The sequence below is a fragment of the Peromyscus eremicus genome, unplaced genomic scaffold (assembly GCF_949786415.1).
Source record: "Peromyscus eremicus unplaced genomic scaffold, PerEre_H2_v1 PerEre#2#chrX_unloc_1, whole genome shotgun sequence".
Lineage (NCBI taxonomy): Eukaryota > Metazoa > Chordata > Mammalia > Rodentia > Cricetidae > Peromyscus > Peromyscus eremicus.
In genome coordinates this window covers 7429272-7443135 of record NW_026734288.1, presented here as the reverse complement: position 1 = coordinate 7443135, position 13864 = coordinate 7429272, and the positions used below count along the sequence as shown (strand labels likewise).

Genomic DNA, 13864 nt, shown 5'->3' with positions numbered 1-13864 from the left:
TCCCACAAGAAAAAAAGTTACAAAACTGTTACATATGTGTAGAGAGCCTAGGTCAGTCCCATGTAAGTTCTCTATTGCTTCAGTCTCTGTGAGCCCCTATGAGTCCAGTTTCCTTGATTTTGAATTTGAACTATATCATTTTTATAGTTCAACTTGAAAGGAAAAGGAAGAGAGGGATCCCGTTCTTGTTATGGTATCACTAGAGAAATGTACATATAGGAATTCTGGAATGCCTTAGAAATCAAGTTCCTGTTTTTGCTGTGAAATCTATTGTTCTTCAATATTTCTTTTCAGACAATAGATAAAGGCCTCTTCATACTTGTATATCTGGTGTATGTTCATCTGTCTTTCTGTGCCAGAGTTGTAGGGATGAAAATTGCCTTCATTTAGCTTGATGCTGGTCTTGCCTAAGAATCAACAAGCTAAAATTACAGTGCATTCCATTCTGGATTTCTCCTTTAATGCTGATTTATACCTCTCTACCCATCATGTCACAAGCACTTATTTCACACCATCTTCCCTCTCATAACCAATCTATTCAAATAATATGTATCAATTACTGACAAAAGAATGTTTTATATTTAACTAATTTTTCTCTGAGCCATTAATGCATTACATAAATGGACATAAGTTAGAACAGTATTGTTTTCTGAACCTGTTGATTGTCAAGGATGTGGCCATAGACTTCACCCTGGAGGAATTGGGTTGCCTGGAGTCTGCTGAGAGGCCTTTGCCTGGCAAAGACGAGTTGAAGAACTATACCAACCTGGTCTCTACAGGTAAGATTATATATTTTTTACTTGATAAGTAGTTTATCCCTAAGATTTCTATCAAGTGTTATTAGAAGACACACATATTTTGTGTTAATGAGTCTTACATGTCTTTTTTCAAATGGTTGAATTTTGGTATATAACACCCATTTATGTAACTCATTCTTGTTTTTACATCCATTCTCCTGCACATGATATAATTCTTACAATCTTGTATTATACATTGCTGCAAGCAATGTATACCCATCTTAACATGATGTTCCCTGCTTGTATTTCTGTTTTGTTGTAGTTATAATAAATATACAGAGAGAGAAAACTGAAAAATCACTCAATATTTTAAAGTATTTTTAACAAGGCATTTACAATGAGGAAATCAAATATGGGTCTTCCATTATTTTCCTCTTACTCTGAGTTTAATGCTGTGTTAGGATTCCAACTGTATTGGATCATGTAAAGACAGTGTCATATGTCTCTTCTAATGCACAGGACATTCTGTGTCAACACAAGAGCTCTTCACCAACCTTGACCAAAGCAAACATTCCTGGAATGAGGCCATAGAGCAGAGAGGATTTGAAGAACCTGGTAAGTCGGAATGAAGCACTGACATGGGCCATGGGTTCATAGCAAGGCAAATTCAATCCTGCAGTGGCTGAGGCCAGCTAGTTAGGAAAAAGTATTCCTGAAAAATCTCAGGTTAAATAATGTCCTCAATGTGCTTCCCAAGATGTGTGTAAGATGATCTTAGCCTGTTCACATATGAATAGTGTTGATTTGAAATTTAGAAATTTGGTATAAGCTTGGAAATGAATAAGATGGCCTATTTATGCCCATCTGCATTTCTGTATTTGTCAGCAATGGAGATGGTATTAAATTATTATGGTTGCTTATAAAAATAAATCTGGAAATGAGGTAATATAGACCAAGGAAGTTTTTTTTCTATTTAGAAAATTTTTGACTTCTTCTTGATTTCATGAATTTCCACAATACATCCAAGATGACTTTATAAAATTCTGCAAGCAACCATCAGTAACTACATGGTCTGAAATTGATCAGAGTCCAAAACAGTATTACTGTTTTGCTATAATCCTTAAGAATTAGGGAATGTAGCCGGGCGTTGGTGGCGCACGCCTTTAATCCCAGCACTCGGGAGGCAGAGCCAGGCGGATCTCTGTGAGTTCGAGGCCAGCCTGGGCTACCAAGTGAGTTCCAGGAGAGACGCAAAGCTACACAGAGAAACCCTGTCTCGAAAAACCAAAAAAAAAAAAAAAAAAAAAAAAAAAAAAAGAATTAGGGAATGTTAATTTTAATTGATTTGAGGTCAAATAGGTTTCACAGAGACATTTCATGGTTCTCTAATTGACTGAGATTTTTCTTGTTTTCCATTATGATGTCTGTTTTAGAGGGCCTACCATGGATTGAGCAGTAGAATTCATGTTCTTCGATATTGGTATGGGATATTCTATAGATAACCCTTCTGGCTGCTTGATGTATAATTTCTTTTCACTTTTATATTTACCCTACTTACTTTTTTGTCCCTATCACCTGTATATATAACAGAGTGTTGTGATGAAATCATGTAATATTACTGTTTTTTGCTAATCTCAGTGTATATTTTAATTATTATGTATTTTTAGAAACAGTCTGTACATTAATTTACTGTATATATACTTTGGGTAGTAATATCATCTTGATTGATTATTGAATTAACTGAGATGTTAATTCCTTCTTTGTATTTTTCTTTTAAATTTTCCTATAAAGTTTATTTCATCAGATAATAGGGTAACAACAACTATTTGTTTCCCATTTATTAGAAAAAAAATGTTTCATTTTTTCATGACAATTCTTACCTTTAGATCTGAGTTTTTTGGAAGTAATAGAAAGATTGGTTTCATTTTTTAATCCTTCATGTAACTTGCATCATTTGATTAGACAATTGATGGCATTATTATTTCAAGTTATTCTAGAAATGTATTTGTAGTATAAACCTTTAAATGTATATTACTCTTAAATTTTTTCATTTGTTTTTGTTTGCGTTCTTATTTGTACTCTGTGTTTTAGTAGTTACAGATGATTTTATTTACTTTATCTGCTCTCTGAGTTATGCTTATTTCTCTTTTTTCTTTCACTTTTAAAACAGTTTTTAATTCTAGTTTGATCACATACTTCCTCTTTCCCACTTCCTCCTACAAACTCTCCCTCTTCCAACCAACTGAACTTTAAGTTGCTTTCTGAATAAAACAAACAAAATCCCAATTCAACAGCAATGGCTCCCAAACCAAGGAAACAAAATAAAACCTACACAGCCAAACAAAGAAAAAAACACCATCATTTAACCAAGTAAAAGAACACACAAAAACACATGTGAGGTCCTTTATATTTTTGGTCAAATACTTGTGAACATGAGAGCAGTTCTGGAGTGTTTGACAGATTGAGTGTCACTCTATTGGAGAAAAGTTATGGTGTGTCTCAGCTGGATAAGTGTCAGTTTACTTGCTCACATTTAAAATAGTGGTTTGGTTTAATTCAATCTTTAATTTTCTAGATGTAATAAAATAAATTGTAATAAAATAAAACAAAACTAACATATTGAAGTTTTAAAAACTAAAACAACAGAACAGATGGAGTCAAAGGATAGGCATAATAATCAGAAATCAACTCATTTTCCTGCTCAGGAATCCCATAAAACCATTAAACTGGCAGACACAATTTATACAAAGAAAACTTGTACAAACCTGTGCAGTCCCTGTGCTTACTGCTTCATTCTCTCTGAGATCATATGAAATCCCTCCATGTTAATTTAGAGGGCTTGTTTTCATGGTATCTTCTATCGCTGTGGCTCTTACACTTTTTTTTACCTCCACTTCGGCAAGTTTGCCTGCGCTATGGAGAGGAGGTATTAGAGAGAAAGATCTCATTTAAAGCTGAATGTTCAAGATCTCTGTGTCATTGTAGAATGCCTGGCAGTGTGTCTATCTATCTATCTGTCTGTCTGTCTATCTATCTATCTATCTATCTATCTATCTATCTATCTATCTATCTAGGTTTTTTGAGACAGGGTTTCTTTGTGTAGATTTGTGCCTTTCCTAGAACTTGCTTTGGAGACCAGGCTGGCCTTGAGCTCACAGAGATCTGCCTGCTTTTGCCTCCCAAGTGCTGCGATTAAAGGCATGCACCACCACCACCTGGTATGTCCATATATTTTTGTATATTCTTTAGGAGAAACCTTCCATGATGTTATGTGAACAACATGCTGATCTATGAGTATTGCAGGATATCATGATGAGTCATATTATCACTACATTTTTTTTTCTCTTTTAGACAGGTAGTATTTTGTTTTACTTTAATTCCATGGGTTTTCTATTACGAGGTTTGTGATCACCTAGAAAATGCCAGGTATGGTATCTATCTGGAGAAATGGCCTTAAGTCAAATCAATTATTTGTTGCTTGTCCCATCAAGCTTTGTTTTACCTTAGTCCTACTTTATCTTGCTGGGAGAATACATTGAAGATATAGGTTTTTTTTTGGAGGGGGGTAGTGATTTGGCATACATGTTTATGTCTAAAAATGCAGAGATTTTTTTCTTGTACCAAAGAAAATAAGAGTTGCAAGCTCTATGTAGTCACTAGACCTAGGTCTCCATTTTTGATAATTTTTATAATTATTGTCTTCAGCAAATAAACCATGCTAACAGTTCATGGAGATGTTTGTGTAGAACTGGCCACAGCCTGACTTGTTTTGATATAATATTTGGACTTCTTGGCTGACCACTCAATTGTATGTAATGTAATTTTCATAATGAAAACTGTGTTAGATTATAGGAGAGAGACAGTAGGGACTTTCGCTCTCCCATTATTTGGCAATGTTTTTCAGATATCCTTCATATATATTTCTGGAAGTTCCTACTGAACTTGGTTCCAATAGTACCCCTCAAATGACAATTTTAACAATCTTCCTCCATATTCCTGCCTAGAATCCCATCTCCACTCCACTTGCACACTTGGTCCTCCTATTCAGTTGTCCATCTATTTGTATTTGTTTATTCTATTTCCCTTCCTTAGAAGATAGATCTTCTTCATCCCTCCTGTGATTCTACAGTTTATAGCTTTGTTATCATTGTCTTAATGGCTCTTATCCACTACATGTAAATGGACAAAGAGTGAAAGGAGTCAACAGCAGAATGTCTGATAAAGATCTGGGGATGAGTTTGGGATATGGGACATAGAAGTGAAGATGTACAAATAATCTCCTCGCTTCTCTGGTCAGGATGGCCTCTGTGTTCAAAGAGAATAAGCCCTGGAGTTTCAGGTAGGAATAAAGCAATGAGATAGGAGATAAAGATTTGGGTTGGGAAATCTGTGTGATCCATTTTAGATTGGTGCAGGAGGGAAGGAATGGCTTCAGAAGGTGTTGTATTTTCTTCCAGATAAGGGACAAAACTTGGGAGATAGATTTAGAAGAACAAATAAAGGGGTGAAGATCAGTAATCCATTTCCCTAGTTCCCTTCCCAGTTTGGTTCTTGTGTCTTTGTTTCTGCTGGATTTGGAGTGTTTGACAATGCTATCAGGAGTAGAAGGAAGGTTTGGTGGTGGGCTGTGTGATCGATCCCCCAGAGATAAGGAAGGCTGAGGTTGCTACAGTTTCACTACAGAGCTGGGGCTTAAATTAGTGTATTGAACTTAAAGAGCCAAGATGAGAGGTGATGTTCTGCAATTAACCTACCTGCTTCCCTGGCAGGAGTGGCCTGTGGGCTTCAATAGATTTTCTGCCAGATTTGCTTGCTGAGATCAAGAAAGTTTGTGAGAATGATGTTAAAATTGGAAGATGTATTCTAATCAATGGAGATGAAGTCACAGGCAGCAGAGAATCTGCAGTAGACCATTTTGTCAAAGCTGTAGATTGGTCTGTGGGATTGGATTAAGAGAAAAAAAAGTTGAGGTGAAGGTCTACAATTAGCGTATCTGCTGTTCTAGCTGGAGTTGCCTGTGTCCATTCATCAGTCTTATATGCTATTTTCTATCTCTTGTTTTCTATTGGCCTGCATGTTATAAGTCATTCCATACATTCTAATTCATAACAAAATCTTTCTTTTTTGATTACAGCAGATAGTTTTGCTTAGTACAGTAGTCAGTATGAGCCCTTATTCCCTTTAGAATTGCACTGTTCTAGGCTATTTTGGTTAGTACCTTCTCCTGTGAAATCAACTTTTATTCTAATGGGCTTTTCTTTACATGAGATATTTAATTCCCCTCTTCATATTTTAATGCTCTTGTTTTGTTCTGTACATTAACTAGGGCTTGCTGTGTGGTATTTCTTTTTATATTTTTCCTATTCAGTGTTGTGAATGTCCAGTATCTGCAATATTATGACTTTCTTGAGTTTGACAGATTTGACTTTCATGATCTTGAGGGAAATTTTATCTATGGCATTGAGGTAAGATTCTTATCTTACATATATACATTTATTTAAATTTCTTCACATTCCTATGGTGTAGAGCATTACCTGTGTAATTATCTTTGTGCTATATTTAAATATACAAATATATATGTATATATACACACACACATATGTATATATGTGTGTTTCTGATCAGAAGTTAAATTACTATTCTTGTTTTATTGAATTTTAATATTCAATTTGCTATTTTTCTGTCTTACTTATAAAGTTTTATGTTGACTTTGCTAATTAGTTTCCTGTTATAACTTCACTTCAGACTGAATTCTCATCAATAATTCTATAGCTTTTTTTGAGGTTTTTTTTTTTTTAACAATGGACTGTCTTCATTTATGTCTCTGTGGTCTCTTACATCAGTCAGATTTTTAAGTTCCTCCTCACTAATTTTTAACCTTTCTAGATCTTTATAGGGGCAGAGAGAGCGAGAGAGAGAGAGAGAGAGCGCAAGAGACAGAGAGACCACATAGAGGTGGGGAGAATATGGAAGGAGAGAGTGCAGAAAGAGAGCTCTCATCACTAATTGTATTGGGCTGTTCCTTTTTATCTAATTTAAGTACTTTGACTACTTTAATAATGTTTATGATAGTTTTTCCATCTTCTATATCATGGTAATTATTAATTGAAGAATACTTCTATGAGATTGATAAATTTGGGGGGTAAATGCTACTTTAATTTTTTTTATATTCTATGTGTGATTTTCTGTTGTTGTGATGAAACACCATTACCAGGGAAGTATGTAAAACAAACAGTTTCATTGGTCTAACAGTTCCATGAGAATAAGACTCCACTATGCCACAGAATGAAGTCAAGAGGCAGCAGACTTAGCAGAAAGAACAGATAACATTCAAATATCAAATTTCAAGCAGGCACCAGAACTAAAAGATAGTGTGTAGTTCTGACACTTCAAGGTCCTGACACAGATCTATATTTTATTCATTAAACCCCAATTTTGAGTCAAAGAATGTGGCTACTTGAAAACAAATTTGTCAAGTATCTGATCTTTAGGGAATATTGGTGTTTGAAGTAGCATACATAATGATCATGTTCTCATCATTAAAATTGAGCTTGTTAACTATTTAGTCATTTCTATGTCATTTTAAAAAACAGATTAAACAGGCAACAATGAATGCAGGGAAGTTTATATGTGAAAACTATATATAGCATGTGTGAAAGGGTGTCTCAGGTACAGGGGCTGGGCAGAATTACAAGATATGCATCTCATTGTAAGGGTGAATATAAGAATATTCTGGACAGAGATTAGTCTAGATATGAGCACATGGGGTGGAATACATGGGAGAGCCTGGGATTGGTGAGGAAATGTCAATGAGGGAATATTGTTGATTCACCAATCTGAGATAAGGTGTAAAATGTGTTTTACCAGACTGTCATCAAAAGTGTTGATGATTTTCAGAAAGTAGAACTGGGAACTATTCTGTATTTCCTTGCTAGGGGTAGAAGAAAGCCAGGAACTTTTATTGTGTTTGTAAGATTTAGCAGCACAGATTGTATTTTCTATTTTTATTGTCTGTGTAATAAGTGATCCAAAGTCAGGTTATCATATATTACTTGTACAGCTGGTGTGGAAGAGAGGATATGCTGGCATGGACATAGTGACTCACTCTTATGGGATATAGTAATAATGCAAAGGGGATGGCAGACATAATTGTGCAGTATCTAATGTGTTCCTAGAGAAGGGATGAAAGGCCTGATCTCTTTGTGGGAGGAAATCAGTTGGGGTGCAATACCAGTTACCCTGTTTTAAAAAAAGGAAAGAAGAGGCTGTTCACAAGGAGTAGTGTCAAAAAAAACCCTTGTGATTTCTTAGACTATGATTGTTTAAGCAGAAAGAATTATAGCAGGGAATTCAATGGGCATGTTCCTAATGCACATGGCAAGTGGGAGAGAGCTTCAATGTTTTTGAAAATTGTTGTCTAAGTTTGCCTATTACATGACATTTTGAAGGACAAACATTCTATGAGTTTCACTCACTTTTCATAAGCACATTTAGTTCCTACAGCAGAAACTACCTAGACTGAGTCCACCAGGTTGATCTCAGTCTGTGGGGAAGGCTTTGCCCTGGAGGAGATTGGAATCGGGGGCGGGCTGGGGGGGAAGGTGAGGGGGGCGGGAGGGGAGAGAACAAGGGAATCTGTGGCTGATATGTAGAACTGAATTGTATTGCAAAATAAAAATTTAAAAAAAATCAAAAAAAAAAGAAAATTTCCTATTATACAGTCATGACATGTTCCCAGGACTGCTATCATTTTATGCGTAATATTCATATAGTGTTTTATTTTATTTTATTTTTTTACAAATCAAGAGTTTGTATTCTTTTATTCCAGCTCTGTCATATCACCAGACCCAGGAGGTTTTCCAACAGAAGTACAAACAAGATTCTTTACAGGGAGAAAGAGCAGGCATATATGAAACTAGTGGTCTTGACATGCTACATACAAGGAAGTTCTGGGAATATCATGGTGACAACAGACAATATGAATTATGTTGTAATGAGAGTGTTTATGAAAAAGATACCAAAGGCATTACTTATGAAAAACATCATATACCTCTAGTATCTCAAAAGACATCGTACTCTGTGTCAGTTACAAGTTCAGAACCAAATGAGTATATGGAAAAATATTTACACCAATCATGGACACCTGGCTATACTCTACATGGATATATGAAAACTTCACAAGGGGACACACAGTGTAACACTTCAAAGTCTTTGCAACACTTTTCAAGTGCTGTGAAATTAAATGATACTCCAATAGTCCCTGAAGAAAGGAGGGATTTAAGCACAGAAAAATATTTGAATTGTCAGCAGTATGGTATTTCCTCTGCTCAAAATTCAGTAGAGGTTCCTAAACAATTACTTCCACTCTATGACAACCTCCACAATTTAGATCAACATAAATATTTTAGGAATGAAATGTGGCATAATATGTATCATAAGGAAAGAAGTTGTGAAAATTCCAATATATTTAGTGATGTTGATAATGACCTTGCTAAGTTTTCTTTGGTAAATAATTACCAGAATAGTCAGTTTGAAATACCTTTTAATGGCAAGAACTCATGGGCTTACTCTACTAATGATGTAATTCCTAGTAATTCTCACATAAACACATACTCAACAGTTAATCATTTTAAAATCCATGAACATCAGAAAGTTTTTCATAAGTACTCAAACACTTCTTTGCAAAAACATGAACATAGCCAAGAGAAGCACAGGACAAGCAAACACCATGACCAAATTCTTAATGAATTCTCAAACTGTATTCAGAATAATGAAACTAGTACTCAAGAAATTTATGAGAGACTCAGACGTAATGCATGTAAGAAGGTAACAATTGAATCCTCAAATTTGGAGATGGATAATATGAAGTATACAGGAATAAAATTTTGCCAGATTAAAGAATGTGATAAATTCTTTGATTTCAATTCAAATATCATTCAGAATGATTCAAGTCACACTGCAGAAAAGAAACCATACAGATATAATGATTGTAGCAAGTCCTATAGCAAACTTTCATACCTTCATATTCATCACAGAATCCATATGAGAGAGAACCCTTATAAATGTGATGAATGTGGAAAATCCTTTAGGAAAAGTTCATCCCTTCATGTTCACCACAGAATCCATATAGGAAAAAAAACTTATAAATGTGATAAATGTGGAAAGCACTTTAATAGTTGCTCATCTCTTCATGGTCATCAGAGAATCCATACTGGAGAGAAACCTTATATATGTGAGAACTGTGGAAAGTCCTTTGGTAAGTCCTCCCTTCTTCAATGTCATAGAAGAATCCATACTGGAAAGAAACCTTATAAATGTGATGTCTGTGGAAAGTCCTTTGTCCAGTCTTCCCATTTTCAATGTCATAGGAGAACCCACACTGGGGAGAAACCTTATAAATGTGATGAATGTGGAAAGTACTTCAGGGATGGATCATCTCTTCTTGTTCATCAGAGAATCCATACTGGAGAAAAACCTTATAAATGTGATGAATGCAGAAAGTCTTTTGTTAAATCCTCCCATCTTCAGTGTCATAGAAGAATCCATACTGGAGAGAAACCTTATAAATGTGATGAATGTGGAAAGTCCTTTGTCCGGCCCTCCAATCCTCAGTGTCATAGGAGAATCCATACTGGAGAGAAACCTTATAAATGTGATGACTGGAAAGTACTTTAGGGATGGAACATATCTTCATGCTCATCAGAGAATCCATACTGGAGAAAAACCTTATAAATGTGATGAATGTGGAAAGTCCTTTGTCCAGTCCTCCCATCTTAAACGTCATAGGAGAACCCATACTGGAGAGAAACCTTATAAATGTTTTGAATGTGGAAAGTCCTTTGTCCAGTCCTCCCATCTTCAACGTCATAGGAGAATCCATACTGGATAAAAAACTTATAAATGTGAAGACTGTGGAAAGTACTTTAGGGATGGATCATCTCTTCACGTTCATCAGAGAATCCACACTGGAGAAAAACCTCATAAACGTGATGAATGTGGAAAGTCCTTTGTCCAGTCCTTCCATCTTCAATGTCATAGGAGAACCCATACTGGAGATAAACCTTATAAATGTCATGGCCGTGGAAAGTGTTTTTGCGATGTGTCATCTCTTCATGTTCATCATAGAATCCATACTGGAGGAAAACACTTATAAATGTTATGACTGTGAAAAATACTTTAGGCACGGCTCATCTGTTCATGTTCACCAGAGAATCCATACTGGAGGAAAACACTTATAAATGTTATGACTGTGAAAAATACTTTAGGCACGGCTCATCTCTTCATGTTCATCAGAGAATCCATACTAGAGATTAACCATAGAAATATTAAAATGTGTTGTCTTTTACCCATTTCTTTCTATTAAATTTCATCAGAAAACTAGCATCTGAGCCAAGCCTTATAAATGTAAAGAAGGTGAAAATTTCTTAACCAAATCCTCAACACTTCATCTTCCTTGAACCCATTCTAAAGAAAATATTTACAAATATGAGGAATGTGGAAAATACTTCTCATGAGCTCTCACCTTAGAAGACATCAGAAAAATCATAAGAATCTTAAAAAATTCTCTAATAATTATTAAATTTATTTCAGTATCATTATATTTATGTAATAAAATTTCCTTCAAAAATATATGGAATATACATGATATTTGATCAATATTCACTCCTTATTCAATATCACAAACATCACTTTAGGAAGCCCTACCATTGGTGTGAATTTGGAAGTGTTAATTCAGGAGTACACCTTATAATTACTAAATGCTTATTGAAAAATTTGCTCTGGATATTGTTGTATTAAACTATCAACACATTAATTTCAAAGAGTTCTTGTTTGAAAATACTAAATTAACAGTAATGTGAAACAGAAGAATTTTTGCTAATAGATGATTATTGACTACAATAGAAAATCCAAATAGCTACATAATATTTTTGCAATTTGTTGAAGATGATGTCTTTTGTGTGATATTATTATATTCTATATCACTATTATATTCCCAGTATTTTAGCTTTTGTAGAGTGTATATTAATGATTGTTTTTAACTTCATATTGATTCCCTGTTTTTACAAGTACAAATAAATGCAGTATACTTTTTGTTGATTTTTATTTACCTTGATGAGATGAATCTTCATTTAGTGTGAGGATGGCATAATGAAGATTAAATGTTCCAGAAATGACAGTGCTAATAAAAACATATCATTAAAAACAGGTTGTATAGAAAACTGTACCAGTCAAAATAAGCATATGCAAATAGCAATATTATGATTCCAAAACGAGGGAGACATCAAGATTATTTTAAGTAAATTATGTCTCTATTTTCACATAGAAATAAGATAATGCTTGATCCCCCCTGGTTCCTACAATCCTTTTTCTCTCTATTCTAGGAACACACAAGTCTTAACCAGCAAGCAGCGAGCCTTCATGTGACCAAACTCCACCCTCTACATATATGTAACATATTTGTAGTTTGTCTATTTTTGGAACTCTTTACAATAGGGGCAGGGTCTATCCCTAATTCTTTGATTGGCTCTTTAGAGCCTATTCCTCTTACTGTATTGCCTTTCTTAGTTAACTACAAGGGGAGGTTCTTAGTCTTACAGCAACTTTATATGCCATGCTTTGCTGATATACATTGGAGGCTGGCACCTTTCTTATCAGAGAAAGAGGGGGAGTGGAATACAGTGTGGAGGGAAACTAGGAAGGTAATTGGAGGAGAGAAGGGAGGGGAAAGTGTGATAAGGATGTAAAATAATAGATTATTAAATTTTTAGAAGAATAAAGAATACAACCACACAGACAAAAACAAACATAAAATGTTGTTTGTATATTGACTACTGATGAATCTCAGTGTAGCAAACCATTTTTAACATTACTAATACTGTGATATTTTAATAGGTCTTCATTTTTTGTCACCTTAAACTATAAAAGTATTTTTGTTGCTACTTCATAAATATAATTTTGTTCCTGTTATAAATTTTCATGTAAATATCTGATATTTCTAATGGTCTGTGATGACCCTTGGTAAAGGGTCTTTGGACCCCCAAGTGAATATGATCCACAGGTTGAAAACTGTGGCTGCATGGTTTCTCTAAACTGATTATGTAGAGAGATATACATATAAGCAACAATAAGAAAGATGTAACTTATTATTTGAATACTGTTAAGTGATTTCAAGTTAGACCCCGGATAGCCTAGTATTTTTGAAAACATCTCCAAAATTGACAAAAGGACTCCTCAAGTAACCTACAAATGTTTTGCAAGAGCTAAAATGAGTGTTCTATCCAAGTAAAATGAAATGTTGGATCCCCGTGGCAGCTGATTTTGATTTCATAAACTGTTTTGAGTTTAATAATATAAAGTAAAGCTATCAATATGTCACAGAAAAATCATCCAAACCTTTAAACTTTCACAAGTTATTCACTTCATAGAGAAAGTAATACAAATGCCCCAGTGTGATCCAATATAATTATGACATGCAGGATCTTTTCTTATAGAACTTAATCCTGAAATATAACATATATCCTCACCCACAATTATTTTTATTGAAGATTATTGTCACTCTTTAATCATTTAAAAGAATGTTGCAGAGTATAATTTGAATGAATATTTATACTTGATATTAAGGATATGGTATCCTTAACATCATAAAACTTCACTGAATATTTTCTTTTTTTTCCTTTTTTTTAAAATTTTTATTTTGCAATACAATTCAGTTCTACATATCAGCCACAGATTCCCTTGTTCTCCCCCCTCCCACCCCCCTCACCTTCCCCCCAGCCCACCCCCATTCCCATCCCCTCCAGGGCAAAGCCTTCCCCACAGACTGAGATCAACCTGGTAGACTCAGTCCAGGTAGGTCCAGTCCCCTTCTCCCAGGCCGAGCCAAGAGACCCTGCATAAGCCCCAGGTTTCAAACAGCCGACTCATGCAATGAGCACAGGACCTGGTCCCACTGCCTGGACGCCTCCCAAACAGATCAGGCCAATCAACTGTCTCACACACTCAGAGGGCCTGATCCACTTGGTGACCCCTCAGCCATTGGTTCATATTTCATATGTTTCCATTCGTTTGGCTATTTGTCCCTGTGCTTTATCCAACCTTGGTCTCAACAATTCTCGCTCATATAAACC

General features: G+C 35.1%; 1 pseudogene; it reads left to right on the top strand.

Moving 5' to 3' along the window:
* The first annotated feature begins 607 nt into the window (after positions 1-607).
* LOC131900970 (zinc finger protein 431-like) overlaps positions 608-13864 on the top strand; it is a 43579-nt pseudogene continuing 30322 nt past the window's right edge.